This window comes from Haliaeetus albicilla, chromosome 4, assembly GCF_947461875.1.
Source record: "Haliaeetus albicilla chromosome 4, bHalAlb1.1, whole genome shotgun sequence".
In the NCBI taxonomy this organism is placed as follows: domain Eukaryota; kingdom Metazoa; phylum Chordata; class Aves; order Accipitriformes; family Accipitridae; genus Haliaeetus; species Haliaeetus albicilla.
Genome location: NC_091486.1, coordinates 21,592,750 through 21,616,107, shown reverse-complemented (window position 1 = coordinate 21,616,107; position 23,358 = coordinate 21,592,750). Strand labels below are relative to the sequence as shown.

The following is a 23,358-nucleotide window of genomic DNA, read 5'->3' as shown; positions in this document are numbered from 1 at the left end:
GTGGTTAGAAATTGCAAGACATAAACAGGAGAAACAAAGGTGCTTTTTTGTTTTTAATTAACTGACATACTCCCTACTCCACCCCTTTTCTCTTGCTTGGTTACTAAGCACACCTTTTGTCATAGTATCATTTTCCAACTTACAATTTCACTTGGCTGTTGACTAGCAAAAAGTTTAAAAATGAATAAAATCAAGAGACATTTGAAGCAAGCATGATAGCTAGTATTTTCTCTTTTTCTTTTTCTCCAACTGTTCGGTTCTTCTAGTCCCCCTTATACCACAGTAAACCAAAAAGAAGTTTACTGAGTCAACACAGTTGAAACAGGAGTAAAATCCACTCAGAAGGAAGCAGACCATCTTTCCTTACTGGACTTGTCATCAACAGAACTTTCTAAAGCACCACTGTTGCTGAACAAGCAATATTGCCTCATTCCTCGCTTTCACAATTTCCACAGTGGAGCAGACAAGCTTTTTAGTTTTTATCTTCCACTGGAAAATGAATCTTTCATTGTTACAATTTTTTAATTTGTTCCTGTCTACCATAAACACAAGTATTTTAATTTGACCAGAGACAGAAATAAAAATATAAGACACACAGATAGATCTAAGCAGCAACGTAAACAATTTTTTACATTTTATAGCAGTTAGTTTATGAAGCATCCCTACTTACAACACAAGCCATTTTCAATGCACTATTTCAAATAAAATACATAATGGACTTTTAATCTTATAGACAAGAAGAAACATAAATTCTAAAATAAGGTGTCTGCCTTAAATTGCTAAACATCAGTTTAAGATCTCATTCCACAGGACATGAATCTGCTGCAACACTTCTTCCCACCTTTGTACATCCCACATACCACTTTAGATGTGTCATTTAAAGCTTAAAAGGACACTGAATTCTAGGTTGTATGGTAACTTTTCACTGTTTCAAATAACCTTTAAAGCCTAGAAGCTGATTCTCCTTTAATAATTCTGTCCATTTCCATTTGGCCAGCATTGATTTCTTTCCCTTATGTGTATCCAGCAGAGCTTGAAAATAATTTTTATTTACTTCTTTGTCTGTGTACCAGCATCACTGATAACATCAGCACAGCACTGGGAATTTTATTGCTTATGTTGAGTCTTCTCTACCAGTAGACCACAACACATTTTTCCCCCATATGTTCCATGACAGCAGACTACATTAAGAAAGTAAAGGTATTTGCAGGAGATGCCCCTGCTCATGCCCTAAAAACACGGTAATGATTTCACTTCCCCTGAAATCAGTGTTAAAGAAATTAAATGAAAAATCTCATCATATCTTTTAGCATCCAAAATAAATTTCATAGCATATATACAAAATTTTCATCATGCTAGAACCTGAACCACTATACTCTTACAGCAAACTTTTTACTATGTCATTCTAATGTTCTAAAGTTTCAGAAAGTAAGCCCCTCCAATTCAGAAATATGCTTTCTAAGAAATACTAACTGCCATTTCTTTCATATAAGAAGATCGATTTGCAGTATTTAAATAACCACATTCATACTAGTAAATCAGTGGACAGTTCTAGGATGCACTGATACAAATCCATGACTTCAATGACCAAAATGAACTGCTGATTTACAATTTGATTACACATTTTTCAACTACTGTTCAAAGACACACTGTTTTCGGGCTAACTTTCCGAGAGTACAAAGGATAACGGCAGTAGTCACATGCCCTGAATCTGTGCAAGGATCAACATTTCTGCAACATGCTCAAGTTTGGAAGTTCTTTTGTAGAAGCAGTTATCAAGTGACTGATCTATCTGAGAGTTCTACTTAAAAGCCATCACAATTAAATAAAGACTTTCACAGCATTTTTATAGCCCAAATGTCTTTCAAGATTTCAGCATTTCAGAAACCTTCATGAATTATTTTTTTTTTAATTAAACTGCTTGATACCTACCAGCTGCAGGACTTAAATTTCCAGTTAGATTTTTGTTCACAGAATTCAGCAGATACACTTATCACCTAGAATGAAGTATAATAGCCATGGGTCGAGTATGTCAGGCTACTGTCCCTAAAGACTGCAGGTTTTTCAGCCTCTTTATGTTGTGTTGGTGCACTTTCAGTGGAGTAAAGTTTGTTTTGGTTTTTTTGTTTGTTTGTTTTTGTTTTTTTTAATCATTATTCAACATTGCTTCTAGTGAATAGATTAAAAAATTAAGACTTCCAAGCAGGATTATATTCAAATACTTTGAATAAGGCTCACCAATTTATGGCACAGACAAAACTTGGACTGTAGCTACCACGGATATCACCTGATAGGAAGCTGCATCATCTGACAGTTTCCTGTGTTGCAGAAAAGAAGATATTACTACCTCAGTGTGATTTTTGGCATTCCTGCAGTGAATGTGGTTTCTCAACCAGATTTATCCCTTTGGCCCAGCATCTTCAAGCACTGAGGATAATATTGTCTCCATCACAATATTTTTCCTTTTAGGAACACGAGGACCCTGTTTATTTCTGCTATGATAAGTGGAGACAATACTAGTCTTGTCAGATATTTAGAAAGAGTGTAGCCAACGTGTCTGTTTTGACCTTCCAGGTTACAGCAAAGGTGCAAGCTGACAGCACCAGCTGTCATTTGCTGTTAACAGACTTTTACCAAATCAACAGCTCCAAGCTCATAGAGGAACTCACCAGTTTTGTGACTGAAGAGCATGAAGTCAAGGTCCTTGGCTGTCTCATTCCATCTCCTGGGGTGGGCAGATTTCAGTGACCCTACCACTGCTCCAGCTGCCTGCCTGGAACTGCTCTCCTTCTGCGCTAAGTCCAGTGTCGGTAGCATTTATGTAAGTCTCCAGGATACAGGATCGTAAATGCAGGCTTCAGCCATTTAAGATTTCAAGAAGTATAAAGATTTGCCAGGGCCAACTGTTCTGCTTTTCCAGAACAAAAGATGTTCTCACTGCCCTGGGTATCTTGGATTGAGAGACAGGAGTGGCCCCATTTACATGCAGAAAACTTATTTCACGTCTTTTACAACAGCAAGGCGTTCATAACTGTGCATTCTGTATCCTGCAGTTTTCTTATTATCTCCAGCACTGTGAGAAATCCTGAAAAGTCATCATATTTAGCTTGTGACATACTTAAAACAGCAAATCGGTTCATACTCTGTGCTGTTCATCTTATTCCTCTCCTGCAGTTGCAAACAACTCTTAAAAAAAATTAAACTCATAATCATACTGGAACAGACGCAGATCAACAATTGCTAGACTTGTCATGACATTCAGTGTGTCAAGCAATGACATAGGCAGAGTTTGCAGAGAAAAGCAGTATCTTTGAGTAGACAAGCTGAGATGACTAGGAAAACTGCACCCTTTGAGGACATGAGAAAGGGGTCATACACACAAAAGCCTGCCTATTTTTCTAACTGCAGAAGTTAATCCAATTAAAAAATACTAATTTCCCCAGAAACCTTGCCAGGTGGTTATCCTTAGATTATCACACCACAATAATGACAGCATTAACAGCCTTAAAAGCTGTATATAACCTGATATATAGCCTTAAAAGGCTCTCTGATACATAGCCTTAGAAGCTAAGTATCTTAAATGTCAAGCAGGAAACAAAGGTGGATTCAAAGACTGAAGATTGAAGAGAAAACAAAGAGGTATTACTTGTCATCTTGTAACAGTTATTTTTACATGCCAACTGAAAATTTTATACACATAATGACAAAGGTGAGTTTTACAAAAGAATTTAAAACCCAATGAAATACATTTGCAGTAACTGCTCCAAAACATTAGAAACAGTTACCAATATTAATGAACTCTGACAGGAAAGCAGGAGACAAAAAGATCAAGAAGAACTTGCCTCTGTTTCAAGAGACAGGGGCAAAGAATATACATTTATGACAGTAAAAAAAATAAATGTGATGCTAAAGGGGATACAAAGATATGCATCAGCAGGTCAAAGTAACATCACTTTTGAAGCAGCGTTAGAAATACATGAGAATACAGCAAGAATGTATTCTTTTAAGGCCAGGATTTTGTGACACTTGAAATGGAAAATGCTAAAAAGTCTGCAAGAGATTTTTTTGCTTCACAGCTGAGTTCAGTTAACTATCTTGGAGAAGAGACAAACTGCTTACTGGAAAATGATCTTACAGTGAAAGTCTGAGGGATACATCTACTGTTAGCATAGGCATAATAATTTTTTTTTTCTTCAAATTAGCCAGAAAAAGTACAGATGGAAATGAAAAGGCTACTAAAAATATAACTGTATAGAAAGTTGTAGGATAGGGAAGGAAAAAAACAAAGTGCCTTTTTGAAAATAAACTGAGTAGTAATTAGAAGAATACAAGAACCAAGAGCGGAAAAAAGCACAGGCAAGCCAACATTTCAGAAGATGAAACATGGTAAACTCTTGAAGATGGGTTGTGGAAGATGAGGCCAAAATGTTTATTTTGAGATCTAGGAAATACATTTATATCTAACATATATGGGCAGAAAATAAGGCACATGGCTCCTAAAGTAACTGAATGACAGACTGAAGTAAATGAATGAGAATACCAGAAATACCACACTGTGTCACTGACCGCCAACTTATGCTAGGAACATAATTGTATCCATTAAAAAAATAAAGAGTAATAAAAAGCAATTCCTTTGCATCCAAACCCTCCAACAAAATCAGAGGCAAAATTCACAATGTATAATGTGTTCTGAGCAAAAAGTAGAAGATATGAAAGGTATCACTCTGCTACACAAAATCAGAGTATTTGGTGAAAACATACCAGTGACCTCAGACTACTACAAATGGGGGTGGGGAAAGCCAAAACCCAAAATACTAGACCAGCTGACAGCGAAGTGAAATGTAGCCCGAACCAGAACTGGACTGAAAATTCCTGCCTATCCACCCATCCAGTCATTTGTTCAATCTAAGCACACAAACAAGGTGACTCTGCTAGTGGTAGACGTACTGGAACCCTCTATCCAACACTCAGTCATCAGCCAAAGCCAAATCTTCAGAAAGCAAAGCCAAAAATTCAGAGGCCCACATATACATTAAATGTCAAATACAATGTAGGACAATTTTTACTAGACAGCGGGTAACCAATAAGGATTCTCAAGCCATAGCCTGATTGTGTACGATTCAACAGTAGGAATGAAAAGTAGCAACAAATAGCATGCATTCTTAATAGAGAAATATTAGAAAGAAACTGCCAAGCACTTATTAATTACTACACAACTGTTATTTTCACTATACAGGTGTTATTAATACTTTAACTAATGGCTATCTTTAAAAACTTTTCTCTGGATTGGAAAATGGACAACCTATTTAACTCCTAGCATTAGACTGGCAGCATAGACCTGAAATCAGTTTCCATAAACAGTTAAAACCCTGAAAGCCATTTTTAATGAGTAATTTTGTGAGACCTCAAGCAGTGTAACTATTCCATGCCTAGCTTCCTTCTCCAATGAGGAAAAAAAGCCAAAACCAAACTACATCTTATTGTTACTTACCCCACAATTGTGCTCTTAGGGATTAAAAGATATACTTCAAGACCACCAGTTAGAAAGAATCTGTCTCATTGAACAAGTCAAAATAATAATAATAATAATAATTAAAAAAATCAATCAGGAGTTATTTTGCATTTTTGTCAATAACAAAGTAAAAAAAAAAAGGGGGAAAAAGAAAATTATAGTGGCAAGTCTGAAAATTTCAGCCTAATATGAATTTTACAATTCTATTTCTAAGTAATAGCAGTAAGTGGATAGGAAAGTAGTTTCTTCTGATACAGGGTGATATCCTGTCACTTGAATGTTAAAAAAAAAAAAAGAAATTCTTCAGATAGGAAAAATTTAAACCATCTAGCATTATTTTAGTACATACAAAGTGGTTAAAAGCCATTTAATTCTCTTCTTAAAGATAATCCCTACTAATTGCTCTAGCTGTGGAAATACATTTTGTGGGAAAGAATAATGAAGACTACTTGTCAGATTGGTCATGTCATTATTTTGCTGCACAATCCAAACACTATAGCCTGACCTATTCCCAGCATGCTGAATATCAGCCTACAGAAAATGACCCATGCATAAGCCATTCTGACCTTTCTTGCTAGTTTCTTCTGACCTTTCTGACCTCATTAGAATGCTATAAAGAAAATAAAGGAGCTGTTGGGTACTCTTGATGGATTAGAAATAACAAGAATATGTCCAGGACTTACCTAAGTACTAAACTAGACCACTGAATTATAAAGCTTTTCAAACAATCAAAATGATAATAGGGATGATGATGAAGAAACAGAGGTAGGGAGAAATAGATTGTTAAAATATTTAAGTGTGAATAATATGCTTTTTTTGAAATTGTTCATCACCATCCTTAACCATTTAGTCTGCTGTAATTTTAGATGGTTGGATTTCTAAGGCCCCATTTGAGTGATAACAGATATTAAAAAACAATGGTCCCAGCACAGTTATTCTCATTAAGCATGACTATGACTTAAGCACCTTGCTGAAAGAGGGTTTTAATCTCTCCTCGCCAGATTTATTTAATGAATTCTTCAAATTCCCAATGGAAGGAAACTCTAGAGCCTAGAATACAAGTCTCTGAAGTCCCTAGGTCACATTTCAAACACTAATTCTGTATCTTCAAAGACAAAACAGTAGAGATATTGTGAAAGTGTTTATTCTTTACATAATACATACCTTCTCCAGTGGAATTACTTAGGATTTTGAAACTGGTTGAAACGGACAACTCATGCATTTTTATAGCTCGCATAACAAGAAGTACAAAACATATAAATTAATTTCGCTCTCAAAATACTGTTTTTTTCCATCTTCAGTAAATAATTTTTTTTAGCTAATACTGGTATCTGAGCAAAACTCTCAGAAAGGAAACCACAGCCCCACAACCTACAATACAAACCCCTAGTACTACAAGAGAAAGTTTGTAGTAGTTGTTCTCTGAGTTGCAACACAGGACACATGCCTTTTTATCTTTTTATTCTGTATTTCTAACTTCTAGGGAGAAAAGTGCTATGAGGGAATTTATAGTCACATAAATCTTCCAAGTTCCCATACATTGTGATTTCTGATTAAAAACTCTTGTACTGAACCGCTAGAAAGTGTTTAAAGGAAGAGAAGAATTGTTCTTTACATTCTTAACTACTCCTAAAAGAAGACACTAGTAGATAGGCTGACCTCAGCCAAAGGGTTCAGGCTTTATTATGCTATGCATTAAAATGCAGGCACCGTCACATAAAATTAAATTATGCCCTTTTTAAAAATAAGACTGTGCCATTTGTTCCTGAAATATCCTCTGCTCAGTTGTCCTGCAATTTTACAGATCGTGACATGGGAAAACTGTTGCATTTGTGATAGTGGGGATCATCTCCTTCAGAAATTTACAGCTATTGATAAATCTCTGCATGTCTCGTATCTCCCTGTGCTAAGTGAGTACACATGCTAGCACCAAGCCAGCACCACTGAAGGGGATGTACATATTGTACTTGTGCAGTAACTCTCATCAGGGTTTATCCCCACCACGTAAAATGTCTTAAAGCAGACACTGAATCCAGATACTGTGACAGAGCACATAAAGCTAAGTTAGATGACACAGTGGTTAAAAGCCAACTTAATCAGGTTTCTACTACAGGTTTCAGAGTTGCTGTATCTGGGCAGCTGTTCCAGCACAATTAGACTAGTGATTTATACTGTCTCTCTGCTTCCCTCCATTTAAGACGGTGGATTCAGATTTGAGTATGTACATTTTTCGTCCCCATCACCATTTGGACCTTGTAAATGCATGTTCACTTCAAGAGTTGTAGATGGGGTTTGGTTTGGTTTTTGTTTGGGGGTTGTTTTGTTTTGTTGTGTTGTGTTTTTTTTCCCTTTGTTGTTGGCCTGAGATGGGGGTGTGGAGATAAACAGTGGACAGGAACCTTATGTTTGAACATGGCGGGGGGGGGGAATCAAAAGCACAATTGTTACCAGCTAGCAATTCCTCCCTCTTATGTATGGTAGAGATAAAACGTGCTTCATCAAAACTGTATTTGTCATCTTACACATATGCAGAAATTTCTATCATTTGTCTGCTCTGTAACTGAAACAGAAATTCAAATCCAGTAAGATACAGAGAGGGGAAACCACACTAGAAATGGAAAAATGGCTTTGCTTGATGCATCAAAGTGTACACCTTAATACACTTGCTCTTTTGAGGCTGTGAAGACTGTTAACAATTCTGAGGAAGGCTGATCCACAGGCAGAAATTAAGCAGAGGCTGTTGTGACACTGTATGGGAAGGGACGTGTAGAGGGGGTGTCCACAAAGCATGGAAAAGATAGGTAACTGCCTGAGGAACAAGGCACAGAAGTGACAAGACACTTGAACTGGCAGACTGTAGTCTGTCATGAAACAACTGCAGAATAAGCACTTCTAAAGCTACTTTAAACTTAACTGGTTAACACAAAAGCCTTTGCAAAAACTTTTCATTGTAATTCTGTGCAGACCCCACCTATCTGAGGTTAAAGTATTAATTTTCCCAGCTTGTCCTTGTTTTGGAATTTGCTTATTCCTGTGAATTAGCTACAGCAGTTAGCCTGCTGTTTAAAAAGCACATAGAACAAAATTTGTCTTCACAAAAGGAAGGGCACAGAGAAAAAACATCCAAAAGAATAGACAACTTCTGTTATTTATGCTATTATCTCACACATTAGATAGGTTACTGACATTATTTACTAAATAAAGCCTGGAAAAGGAAAACCCTTTCAACTTCTCTTCCGTAGTCCAGAAACCTAACTCCAAGCACGAGAGAGAGAAGGGGGGGGAACAACTCATATCCTTCCTCCACATCTCAAATCAGAACAATAGGACAAAAGCTTGGCTTCACACTGCAGGACTATGATAGCAGGTATAACCAGGAACTAGTAGTAGGCAGTAAATGTCTTCCAGTGACTGATGGCGACCCAAAATTTTAGGTACAATCCTATCAACAAGGTTTGCAAGTTTGGTAACATTTAGGCATGTAAGAAATTAATTCCAGAAATCTGACGCATGTTTTCAGGCTTACTGAAATAAATGAAGCACTTTGTTTATTAAAAAGGCAATTTTTAAACAGGTCCAAGATACTTATCAAATCACATGGTGAGTCAAGAATCACATGCTCTCCTCTTATATGCATTATTGTGAGAATTAGAAAAATAGGAGGGAGAAAGCTGTCTTCTTATCTAAATGTTTATTCATGGCAATGAAGGAGAACACAAACTCCTATATCCAGTGGCTATGTGTTACTTGCAGGCAGGAGGACTAGGAGTCCAGACTGCTACAAGAATCAGGGCCTCCTCTAGTGGGGCTGCTTAAGGTCCTTTTCTTTATCCACAGATTTGACAGTGAGTGAAAGGTTCTCCTGGACATTACCCATACAAAAGCAGGTAACAGTCTTTCTTCTTCATGAATGTTTTGCAAGTGACTCCAAAAGTTCAACTCACTGAGTCTGCGACACAGATTTGCCACGTAAAATGGTAGTATAGGGCCTACCTATCACATGCAACTACATTTCACAAACAATTCCACTCTTTGCATTTGGTCTAGGTTGCTTTGCAGGACTTTTTTTTTTTTTTTTCCTTTCCCATTTTCAACAAAACTATAAATGTTAAAATATGATAAGCAAGATCAGGGCAAGTATTATCCAGTAAACAGGTTATGTTAGACGCTGGTTCCTTTACAGTACCTTTAAGCTCTAAACTATTACTCTTACCAAGAAAAGACTGAACAATGTGACACAGTGTTATTTCACAGAAATTTGATAGAAGTACACAACTGAATGACAAGCCTTCAGACTAAGAATGAGGCTTAGATTCCTAAATCATGTGCTTTTCAGAAATCCTAATAATTTTTTCCTTTCATGTAAATATTAAAGATTTGAATTAAAATTAATTTTAATATAAAATTGTTACAGTTTGTAGACAGAACAGAGCTTAGTGCATTGGTTTTGGTGCTCGCCAGTGTTATGCTCTGAAGGAACGATGCAAAGGATTCTATATGCTTGCATATCCATTAATTGCCAAACCTCTTTACGTATTCGTTATTGCTAGTAAGTCCTGACCAAGCCTCCTCTGATCTCTAAAACCCATTAAGAGTTAATGAAGTCAAAAAGGTGGGGGCATAAAATAAAGTTACACAGCATTGTCATGCAGATACTAAGCCTTGTTTTCAAAAGTTTTTCTTCAGTAACGACTGTATGATTAAGCCTTATGTTGCAAGATTTATTTCTATACCATAATTCAAAACCAGTTGAAGTTCTTATACTGCAACACAAACATAACACGCTTCTGAAGATCTTCCCAAAATTTTACATATATATCCTATCTGTTTAGGAGAAGGGCACAGATTAACAGTAAGCTATTCAACTTGCCTTAATGTAAATTACTTGGTACTTGAAAATTCCCCACAACACCCCTCTCTGATGCAGCCACTAAAGGAATATTGGTCTATTACCTTTCTAAATCACATTTTTAATTGCACCCAGCAGTGGAACAACGGTAACACCAAGGATCATTTGGAAAGCCTTCCTGCAGCATTTACCAATCTAACTTAATTGAGCACCTCTTAAGTCAGCAGTACTGTTTTCTGGGGTTTTTTTTTTTTCATTATAGTTCCACCTTAATGCATGCTAACCACACAAATAAAAGGAACACACTTCACATCACTTGAGTATAGCAAAAGAAAAATAATTCAGTATCGAAAGTGTTATTCTTTTTTAAATTAATATTACGTGAAAATTCTAATGAATTCATCTTCACTTATGCACTGAAGATGAGGAAAGTTGGGCCAAGTGAGCCTTCATTAAGCAGCATGTGTCCGCCTCTTCATTGTAGAAGCGCATCAGACACAACATAATATATGGCTTAAGCTACTGAAAGAGAATCAACTGCCAGCTGCATTCAGTAATGTGTGATAATGATAATCCAGATAAGGTAAAATGAAATCATATAAAAAGTTCATTTGAGTCAGGCTATAAAAACATTCAATAAGGTAAACAGTAAAAGATCAGTAGCTCTGTGGTCATGGACTATCGCCCTACATGTGCATGTCCACACGATGCTGTACACAAGCAACATATTACTACATTTAGACCCACAGCCATTCATGAAAAGCCAGATTTAATGTCTGCATTCATATCATGGTTAACCCATAATCCAAACAGACCCTTCAGGGCAAGAGTTAGCTGCAATCGTGCTTTCTGCTTTTTCCTTCATCAGTACATGTAGCATTTAAAAATAACATTCTAATAACAAACACCTAAAATATAACAATTATACATGTTTTCCAGTATCCAAGCAAAGCTTACAACAAATTATGAACACGTCATCCAAGACAAGATGCTACCATCATTTTCCTACTATTTATGAAGCGTTTTAAATTACTTTGTGATGTTATTAAAATATTACACTGATTACACACAGTTCTCTGAACACATTTACTACTTGAGATGTGCTGGCTAGCTGTTTGTGGCTGAATAAATCATATCCATTACTTCCAGTCTTTGGAAAAAAATAAATCACATCGTGATGTGACAAATTAAAACAAAAGCTTTGAAAGCTGTTCAGAAAACATTGCATTTCCTCTTCCAAAATATTAAACAGCCTATACTTTTGCAAGCAAGTGAAGAAAGATGGAAATTCACAGTAATTAATTCATTTACAAACACAGGCAACAAGTTAGGAATATTTTTCCTGTATAAATCTAATTACTTTGGAAGCTGCAGATGTATACTAATTGAGTAGCTTTTAGCATGAATTTTAAGCATTTTTAAACATAAAGTTGCAGCTGGAAACTGGAATTTTTTACTAATGTTGTTCCAAAATTGCTAATAAAGTCTCTGCAGAGATGTAAAATATAACATGTTTTGTACCATCAAATAGTACAAAATTGAAGTTGGGCCTGCATAATTATATAGATATATGCACGTGAATAACTGCTACTGTACTACTGACCTTGTGATCTCAAAGAACGCCAGTTTCTCTCAGGAGATTTTTAGACCTCTGAAATCATGTTTTCAGTCTGTAGACATTTCCTTAATCTGTCCTTAAAAAAATGAAATTCATGTCTCATTACTGTTAAAATGATACCAACAAACTTTTAGAATTTCTATCAAAGTATTAGTGATGCCTTATGCACACTCACAGAATAGAAAATTCAGTTTGTTTACAATGAAACCAATTAGCATATTAGGGGGGGAAAAGTCAGAACAGCATATGAGTCACATGTATGAGTAAGTCACAGAAGTTATTTTACTAAAATATTTAATTATTGCAAGCAATTATTGACTAACTTATGAAATATTTTGTATTTCAGAAGAGTAGACCTGACTTTTTAGCATAAATGATCATACAACCTTTGAGAAAACAGCCAATATGCACATTTGGTTTCTGGTACACATGAGCTGTTTCTGCTCTGACACAACAGGGAGTCTGAAAACCTCCCTGTATTTCACTGAAGAGAACAAAATTCAGTAACTGCAAGGACAATTAAACATTAATCCTGCTTACCAAGGCAGGTGACAGACTTGCCATCTGTTGAAGTCCTTAAAGCAAGGTTGGATATCTTTCTAAAAGACATTGTTGGATACAGTTTTTGAAAAAAACCATTTGAACCATACTGCACACTTGTGGACGTGGCTGTGGTAAAGGGAGAAGGGACTGGTGGCACAAGCCAGCAACAGCTCTGGCTTTGCCATTACAAATGCCTGTCAGTGTCACTTTCCATTCTGGCCCCTAACAATTGTGATCCTGCTTTAAAATAACGTCAGAATCTTATCTTGGTTCAGTATTTCAGCTCAACTTGCAGAGGATCCGAAAGGAATATTAATTTCAACATTTCTGGTTTCTATAGTTTGACTGATCATTTTTCACCTTCTTCTGTGGCACTGAAAATCGAGCACAGCTGGAGACAGGCTTATGGCCAGAAGCAGCAGAGACACACTTCAAATGTGCCCGTATTTTATGCTCACAGCTAGTTCATAACGACATGATTACGAAGAAGCCAGTTAGACCTCTGGTGATTTTCATATCCTCCTTCAGCACAGGCCATGACTCTCTGGGCATACAACTCCTACAAACTGTCTATGCTATGATCTTGAGCATCAGTGGTGCAACACATGCTATTGCGCCATCCTCTATTTAAGGCATGCTTAAGATTTTTTAGGATCAAACTAATTTGGGAAAACAAAGGTTTTGATCATGATACAAGAAGTTTAGGTGATAATTAAAGTCTGCATCATAAAGGCAAACTAGATCAACTCCCAGAAGCATTTAGTACTGGCTGTTTTACACAGGTGATTAATATTTCTTGCCACTACTACTGCTGCTGTTTGCATGTATCACAGTGTACGCAGATGGACACAATGCATACAACTCGAGCTTTCTGGAGCAAGAAAGAAGGTAACAAACAAAAAATGTTTTTATTTTTTGAGGTATGCAAGCAAATGAGTTGGTAGCTAATCTAATAACACATGACTAAAGTGATGCAGCACAGCATGCCACATGCTATAGATCAAACTCAGCAGGCTGTATGAACTTCAGAGCAATAAACAGGGCTATAGAAGATGTGTGGGCGAAGAGAAAGTGGGAAATCTAGGAGAAATCAGGAGGTGGTTCCATTATCAGCTGCAGGATGCATATGATCTTGTACCTGTGAACAGTGAGGAAGGACTACAAAATATGAGCAGTTATGGATCTGTATAGTCCCACCTCAGCCTCTAATAGTCCCACCAAATGTCATGGTAGACTCTGATGGCTATGGGAGAGGGTTTCAGTAATTAGCAGGTGGTCCATAAAGTAATGAGGGAAAATATATTTGGTCCCAAACAAGTCTGTATTTTAGTTTTTCTCTGTCCTTAATTTCTATGAAACTAAAGATTCCTTCACACTACAAAGTACAATAAACAATTCAAGGTAGAACAGGGTTTTAATCTAAATACCAACAAAGCCACCCAAGTAAAAAATGTTAAAATGTAAATCCTTTCTCTGAGAATCTGTTTTCACAAAATTTTCTGAAAATCCAGGCCTGGCTCATCTGCAAGTCAAAGTTCTAGATAAATCACAACATTTAATGACTTCATTAGACAAGTGCTCTAGCCCAACACTTACCCTTCCATGTTAATCACATTGTAAGAAATGTATATTTAAAATGCTAACTCAAAGTTTATTTCAATTGTCACACATTGTCCTCTCTTCCGGCTGCTCTTTTCTCTAACAATGTCTGCAGTATATTCTCATTTTTTCAGAAAATTCTCACTTCCTTAAAGGCAATGACAAGCTGAATTTACTAAAGCCAAAAGCATTTTTGACGCTTACTCAAAATCCAATAGTAACTTGTAACTTTGAGTAACTTTATTCATACAGTAGCCTACTGACTTGTAATGTTAGTCAAATAGATAAATTCACAAGAATGAGCCTTTCCACTGCAAGCCATTATAGACCATACTCTGGTAGCTATATAAATAATACATTAATATAACACACACTGTAATTAATTAAATTGTTACCTCCTTCCTAAGGACATACAATTAGACATGACAGCAAAAGTAACAATTTCTACTAATTTTAAATAGTAGCATAACAATGAAATGGTATCTCTGCTCCAAGATTTTTGTGTCCGTTCCACACTGATCACTCAAAACTAAGAATACTACTTGAGTAAAACAATGTGTAAAAGATGAAAAACAGTAGTAGAAATCAATAGATGTGCTTCATTTAAAAAAAAATAAATAAAAATCACAGAAACTTTTATCACTTTTTGGTAAAATGTAGGTCACCTACGGTTTCCATAGTAACCACTGCTGAACTATAGCTCTACAGATGACCACTGCCTATGGCTGCTTTCTTTGCTAGCAGGTGATGTACAGCCATGCCTCAGTTAAAATAAGAAAGAGCTAAAGAAGTGCTTGGAATTACCGTTAGTTTACTTCCAAACATAACTGCTGCTTTAACATTTTTCAAAGGTATCCCCTAATACCCTTGTGTAGATAAACTACTCTGCTAACCAGTTGGAAATACACAAAAACTAATTCTCAGTACTAAAAATCTACTCTTTGCATCTCAAGCCTGGAATCTCCACAATGGAGACAACTTAATAAGAAGTTGCAAGTAAGAAAAATATTTATACTGAGCAATCCACTAAATATCAGTAATACAGAAGTTCAGAAAGCATTCACATTAGGTTAAGCTTTGACAAGCACACAACAAGTTCTGCTATGGTGTGTTCACTACATTCATTGCAAGTGGGAGTTAATGGGCTGGCATATTATTATTTTGCACACAAGTGCACAGTGAAACCCAGTCGTAACAAGGCTGGAGCCACGGATACTAACAGCTAAAGCCTCACTTGGGAGGAAGTGGTATGGTCTTCAGTCAGTCTGATGGTGAAAATACCTTTCTCACCACTATTACTCTGGGGCATACATAGCTGATGATGAATTCATTAAAATACAAGAGACTCCATGTTACAAAAAGACTTTAGTTGGCTTTGATAGTGAACTGGGAAATAACAGGACAAGTCAATGCCCCTGACAACTGCTAACTGGTTTTCCCCTTTAGAACAGAGACATTTCACCATTATGTGAGTTCAGACTAGACCAGCTACCTACCTATTTTTTTTAGGGGTACTATGAAAACCTCTGAAATATAAGCTTTGAAGTCTGGATGCTACCCATGCGCCTCAATGCTATTAGTGCTACAAATACAATGCAGTAGGGTAGCATCAGTATTCACGTACACAATCAAAACACGAAAATGCTACATATTTAGTGAACAGAAAAATGATAATAAATGGTGTTGAATAGCATCAATGAAGAATCACACCCCCTCACTTGCTTTAAATTCTTGCAAGCTCAAAACCACTGATAGATGAACACAAGACACCACAGCAAGATTGCTGGGAAGCCAAACAGACAGGCTGTCATGGAACGCAGAAAGTTTGAGAAAGCTGTCTGGTTTCCACCAGAGTTTTAGCAAAAATCACATAAACTGTTTTTACTTCACTGAATTGACGAATTCCAAAGAAATAATAGTTTGTATATATTCTCCTAACTGGAGCTGCTGAAAACGTCACTACAGCATTTTGGGGGGGGAGGATTGGTACTCTGTTTCTTTATATTCCTGCAAAGATCAGGATCTTCAATACACTTCATACTTGGTACACACCAGTGCACTGCCATGAGCACCAGGACATCTCAGCAAATGGCAAGACTGTAATACATGTGGGAGATGACGCTGGTCTACAGAGGAAGAAGAAAGCAAGAAGCCAATACAGCCTCCAGCAGGCAGAATACTTTGCTTTTTCCCTAATGTTTCAAAGTTCTTTAATTTTTTGCTCAGAGGTCAGTAATTTCCATGGATCCATTCCTCCCTACAGTTCCACGTTTACCCTATGTGCTTGCTGTCTTAGAAGACTTTAAATTATCTGAGGAAGTCTGTCTGTATTTTCTATACGCAGATACAGGCCTTCATCTTAAGCAGGTCCAAGTCTAGGCCTAGTACGATACAAATGACTTAATAAAAATCAGAATATAAAACTCTTGATCACTGACGGCTGATAATACTGAAACACAGATCAGAAGATACAGTTGCATCTTTCTTATAAGCATTAGAACAGTTTCATCATGAAGCACCAAGAGAAGATAAAAATCCTAAGTTCATCTGCTTGTTAATTCTGCTTTGCAAGCACAACTGCTAGTCGATTTAAAAAACAGAAACAAAACCACAAAAAACTAAACAAAACAAAAAAACAACAAACCAACCAAACCAAACAAAAACCACACAGAAGGCTGTTCCCAGCTCACTGCTAGAGACTTAAGATCTCTCACAAGCATGGTCAAACAACAGATTTGGAAGCTGTATCAACTGATAGGGAAAAAAACCTTTGGGCAGGAACAAGCCACTGGATGGAAGGAACCTCTAAAAGAAGATTCACTACCAGTAGAAACTGCGCTTTTATGTCGCTGTCCTTCTGGTATTAACTCCCCTCAGTTGTGCCTACTGCTAAATCAATTGCTTATGTGAGCAAAGAACAGCAAAGTAGTGTTCAGCAAGGAGAAAACTACCCAATGGCTCATGTATTGAGGGTGGTACATACTCAAATTAGTTATAAGGTTTACAGTAATGGACAATAAAACAATATAATTTGTTAAAATCACTAATTCTAACTTGGCTTTAAATTTCAAAACATCTTTAAAGACATCTTTAAAGACTGGTAGTAAAAGCTGTAAACCAGTATAAAATGCAGAATACGTACTAAACATATGAAAGAAAACATGGCACTAGATAAGAAGAGAGGATATTGTAATAGTCTTTCTGAAGCTTCATTTGCTTTAGAAGAGCACATAAAGCAAATTCAAAGAAAGCTGCTGAAAGGCCACTGGGACTCTCACTAGGAATAAAAAGCTAGTGTTAGGACAGAACAGTCTTGAGAAAGCAAGCATGAGGAAAATTTTTCTGACAAAAATGAAGCTATTGGATGTTATAAACTGGTAACAGAAAAATCCATTTTTCCTTCCTTTGTGATTTGATTCATCAATGATTTCCCTACAGAAGCTAATGTTATCAGGCCACCCACAGCTTTCACTGGTATGCACATGTTGTCATAATGCTTCTTCATGTCTGAAGAGCAGGACAGCTACTTTTAGTACCCAAGACATCTTAAGGTGTTCACCCTTAGAAACACATTTTAAAATTCTGTATTATTTGCCAAAGACCACGGAGCAACTCTTCACTAAAATAAAGCCCATCTACATCCCAGCCTTACGGTTTCTCCAGAAAAGGATGTTGGGTAATAATAGTTCAAATCCGAGCTAGAAGTTAGCTGAAAAGAAGAACTTCCGAAAGGATTTTAAAGACTGTGGGCTTCGGTACATAACTCTTTGTCAAGAAAGCCATGGCCATCATGATTTTGTGTTTCCAAAATTGCATGCACATGTCACAGATGAGAAAAGAGAAACTTCACATTATATCTATAGACTGTAAAGTTATTAAAATTATTTTGCATATTGTAATAGCATCTAGAGATATCAACTGCTATAAAAAGTCTAAAACTAGTGGCTAAGACTCAATCTGGTATACTACTCCAATTGTGAATCTAATTTTTATTCTGCATCACAAATCAAGGACAAAATCCAACCATCATGTTTAATTTTTAGCAAATCTCACAGACAAGAGCCAATCAGCAAATATCATTTAATACATTGTGTTAGCATCATTCTGAACTAAGGATCCCTGATTTGCCTGTGAAAGATAGTTCCAGACCTGCTGACAGTACATACTACTGAATATGGACCAGGATTTATACACACGTTCTTAGTGCAAGGTGCTTTTCTTTAACTAATAAACGCAGAACAGATCTGGAAGTGCTACAGAATCCCAATCAACATTTCCCAGTGATTTTTCTAATGCGTTTTTGAAATATGTTCCACACACATCAATGTAGTGAAAGAGGATGAGTCACTTTCACTGACTAAGAATTTGCAAACTGCTGGAGCATTAAATTCCTTTGATCTTGATAAGCTAGCTCATTCTCATTCTGTTCATTAGCCCTCCCTCTTTTCCCAGTTATGAGCCAGCCAATCTGTAGCCCTTTCTACAAACTGACATATTTACTAAGTAAAATCTGTTACCACTGCTTTCTTGCTCTTACTGAAAAACACCCTGTTGCTTGTCAAGCTCCTCTCATCTCAGGGAACCTCCTTCTCTCTTTTCCTTCATACATAATAACATAGTCAACAAGCCGTCTTCCCACCCTGATCAGCTCTTTATTAGCTCCTCTCTGTATTTCCCCAGTAACCACTAATTGTTCACCAGTGCATTCTGACCCCTCTCTCTGTTCTCTTATAATCCATGAAGTCATGTTCTTGTTCCTCTCTCTCTCCTTTTTTTGACTTTCACCTTATGAAATGCCATCATTAGTTCCCAAGTAACATTTTGCTGATGACTTGCAAAAATTGCCAAAGAATCTTAGAAAACAACCTGGTGTGTTGCTTTGAGCCGTGTCTTTAAGGGTTAAAATGGGAATGTAAATATCTGAAATATGTTATAATACATATATTATATGTAAATATATGAAAAATAAGAATGTCTTAAATTGCAAGTATAAATTATCATTCAATTTCTAGAAAGTTATTTGGCAACTGTAATAGGGCTATTTTCTCATCTGTTCTATTTGAAAAATTAGCGTATGTGGAGTCTGCCACAAATACATATCCACATTTAGGCAGCAATTCAATTACAATACTGATTAGCGAAATGTATCTTGATGTTTTCACTCTACTCCTTTGATGGAAAAATACCATACAGTCCAAAAAAAAAAAAAAAATCTTTTAGCACTTTATTCTTTACCAATCAAAAATCACGGTTGTCATAGAAACTGCAAAAACTGAAGTCAGTCATGACATAACAACAGGATGATGGAAAATCTCTGCTGCCTCAGGTTTTCATGCTGGAAATGCTTCAGTGAATTTAACTAGGGAGTCAAGCAGTTCCCCAAATCTAACAAATAACCTTATAACAACAGGTATGATTATTGTTTTTAATAATCCAGTCAGAGTCTGGAAAGTAATAGTATTTATGACTCCTGCTCTACACATTGGCTACATTAACAGCAGACAGACTCTTCCCAGAACAATCAGTACAAGTCTCCACTTAAGGGGACTGAATTTCTTTGATCACATGTCTGAGATACCCTGGAAGGACTTTTGGTCAGTGTTCTTAGCATTCCCAAGATCCCATTTTTGGCATTTTAAACTGAGGCAAATCCCTTTAAAAATCTATATTGCCATTAGTTTCTGTGTCTTACATATGCTGTTCGGAAAAAGAAATAATCTGCAGGCTTCTGCCCCAACCCAAGGTGGTCCAGCTCCACACCAAACATTATTTCAGGTTGTTGCCCTACGACGTGAAACTCAGTAAAATAAAACTCTGCTCTTGACTAACAAAGGCTACAAGAGCCTTTCACTCTCCATCTCCCAGAGCCAACCCACAGACCAACACCACACCCCAGAGTTCTTCTTGCCTTGTACTGGAACCACTTGACACTTCGTAATTGCTAACTGACAGGACTGGCTTACTGCAACCATTTGCCCTTTAAGCAGAGACCATCTTGCTGAAAAGAAAATAATCATAATACACAGGAATATTGTTGGGCTGGCCTCACTGCGCGGGTGAGCAAACTGAGTAGCTTAACTGTGAATAATAAGAAAAACAGCAATGTGAATGTGGTAGTACTCAGATCTTTAAAAAAAAAAATCTCAGAAGCCTTGAATTGAGTTTTATTGAGAAATTTAAGGGACTTTTTTTTGTTTTCAGCTAGTTTCCTTCAGGCATATTTTCACTCTGTAGCTTTAATTTATTCTTTCAAATAACTAGGTACACATATGTTGAATAGAGAGCAAACAGGTACTGGTGTTCCCTATGCTTTCCTAGAATTATCTTAAATTTAAAACTCTGTTTTATCATGATTGCATCTAGCAGTTTCCAGACCTGTTATACAACTTCACTGACACACACACACACACACACCCCCCCGCTTAAGAATTATATTTAATGGCAGGGGTGAGCATAGTTGGTCTGTAGTGTGCTTCAGCAATCCACAGAAGGTTAACTGACAAATTAGATAAACTTTCCAGTTGCACCTGAGATAAAGTTTGGGCCAACACAAATTCACCTGTGAACTTCCCTAACCATGAGTTTAGAAAAAATTTCTGATTTAAAACAAAGTGAAATCCTGATTCCAGTAAAATGACTAGCAAACAATCCATGAGTGAAATAATAAAACTTCTTCAAGGAACAAAGAAACAACCACAAATCATGTCTCCTTAACAAGAATGGCATGAATTGGTTTCCTGCATATATTGTGCAGGCTTCTTACTAGAAAAGAAGTAAATGATTCACACAAATCCCTAAACCTTAGGGGGAGAGAGACAGATGTGTTTCTTTAGTTACCATGACTGGTAACAATACATATAAAACCCTGTAGCTTCTCACTCTTCAGTTCTGTGGCATTCTGTCACAAGCTTTACATTTAAAGTATCACTCAACATTTCTGTGTGCCATTACCACATGTACTGCACTTGTACACATACATGTACATAAACACATATATATGCTTTTTCAAATTACATATACACACACATATATAGTTATGTTTTTTTCAAGCTATAAATATAGGCACACGTGTACACATGCACACAGACCTGTATCTTTATTTATTGAAAAAGGCACATTCCTTTCCATGGATGCCATTGAGGATATGAAAAGCAATATAATGCTACTGTAATCACTTAACTGATTTGGATATGCCCAACATTTATTTTTTAATAAAACATGCTATCACAGAAAAAGAAATATAAAGATTAATGTAAAATGTTGAGTATTAATTATTAACAACAATCTTAATCTACATGCAGCTTATAAAATACTGTTATAATATTACATTCCACTATCACAAAGAATTACTGTGTACCGACAGGGATTACTGGAGCTCATGGCATAACAGAAGATTTTTTTAGATTGCTGTTGTGTGTCTCAGCAGTCCCTTGGAGAAGCAATGAATCTGCACATGTATTGATAAAGAAGAGTGAGAAGAATTTATACGAATCTTTTTAGATTTTTGTGAACAGCAGAGCAGCTTTGGGCACACAGTAGGAGCCCAGACTTTAGGGAACACGTGTACAGAATAAACACATTACTGCATAAAGTGGGCTGAGGAGAAAAGAATTTTACACTGATCTCAGATGAGGCTAGAGAAAACACATCTTACATATTCTAAAAGCCTGCTGTTAGGCATATAACATATGCTAGTGAGGACAGAGTTGTCTGCAACAGCAAGGCATGTTTCCTTGTTTTGCCCCATATTCAAACATTAGCCAACCAAATCCCGCAACTTTCTCACACAAATAATCTTTATTTGCAAATATTCTTACTGATTTCCATTTTACATCTAGAGATTTTGGACTGTTAATAAATTTGTCATTTGGGTTTTGCAGAAGCTGATGACTAACAGAAAACAACAACAACAACAACAGAGGACAGGAATCTGGAAACCGCTATTGCCAGAATCTGACTGAAAAGAAATTAGTTCTGATACAAAATGTGTAATTCCAGATCCTCTGAAAATCCTTTAGTAGGTAGTAATCTGTTGCATTAATCACTCCAATAAACCCACTCTCCCCAGAAAAATATAAAAGTATACTTCCAAAAAACAATGGATGCTAGTAAAATTGGGAAAATAAAACTGTTATATAGGAATTGCTGAATTTTCCTTGAGGTAACAAACAGGAAAATAGCCAGAAGTTCCTCAGCTAATTTACATTAAATACTACATTTTCTTGGGCTATAGGTCTGATTCTTCACCACCCTATGTAAACACCACTGTAAAAAGAAGTAGATTCTATTCTGATGCCATCAAATTGTACAAGATTCAACTATGGACAGCCAAGCTCCTTAAATTCAATCTTTCTTGTTTATTTCTGCTTTACAAAAACACTTGAACTAGTTCATTTACTTTGTGATTTATAAAGTCTGCTGTCACAGCAGTCAGGGATGTTTTAGGGTTTTTCTTTTTCCACAAAAAAACTTACAAACTACTTACCTAGACAGCTGCATTAGAAAAGTACTGCCATTGCCTACAGAAACATAAGCAAATAGATTGTGGCTTTGTCAAGAATGAAACAATGAAAAAAAACAAAAAAACCCACAACCCACCCAACACACAAAAAATGGAAAACAAATGAAAGCTAAGCAAAATAAATGTATCTGCATCATGCCCTGAAGCCTATTCAGTAGACAAAAGCACTGGCAGACTGCCAAGTGGAAGAAATTCCAGGCTGAAAAACCCATCACTAAATCTGCAGAGTTCAAGTTGCAAGAGCCAACAGCAAGAGCCTCAAGTAAAATCAAAGCAGGGTAATGATTTGGGGAGGGGGAGGGAGTGAGACATCTCACATCTACCTGTGTCTCAAATCATCCCAGTCTTTGTTCTTCCCACTAGCACTCTAATTCAGCAAGAAGCCTAGAGAAAACCTAGGCTTTTCAAAACCACTCAGTACCAGCTGCCGGCTGCGCTCACAGAGGTGAGGCAGCAAAACTGGAAGTATCAAATAAGAGCATGGGATGCACACACGCATTTGGCAGTGTAGTGGCAAATAGATCTCAGAGCTAGCAGGGACTTGAACAAGTAAATTGATGAAGCAAACACAGTTCCCTACAGACTTATCAGAACAGCCCAAAAGCAGTCTAGTCGAGGTTTCACAGTACTGTACAAACCGCGTCTAGGCACATGCTTGCTGCTACCACTCTCTGCTTACCAGTGAACTTGGTTCTGGAATAAGAACAAGCAGTACT

General features: G+C 36.7%; 1 protein-coding gene across 6 annotated transcripts in view; it reads right to left on the bottom strand.

Annotated features, from left to right (window-relative positions):
• Nucleotides 1–23,358, bottom strand: part of CSRNP3 (cysteine and serine rich nuclear protein 3) — a 110,496-nt gene that overhangs the window by 54,988 nt on the left and 32,150 nt on the right. The window contains exon 2 of one of the 6 annotated variants that reach the window (XM_069781286.1): nt 11,965–12,055. The exons of 4 other annotated variants lie outside the window; for them this stretch is intronic. The gene's annotated coding sequence lies outside the window, so the exon portion shown is untranslated. The remainder of the gene's footprint in view (nt 1–11,964; nt 12,056–23,358) is intronic. One more of the 6 variants, XM_069781287.1, reaches the window with a different exon arrangement.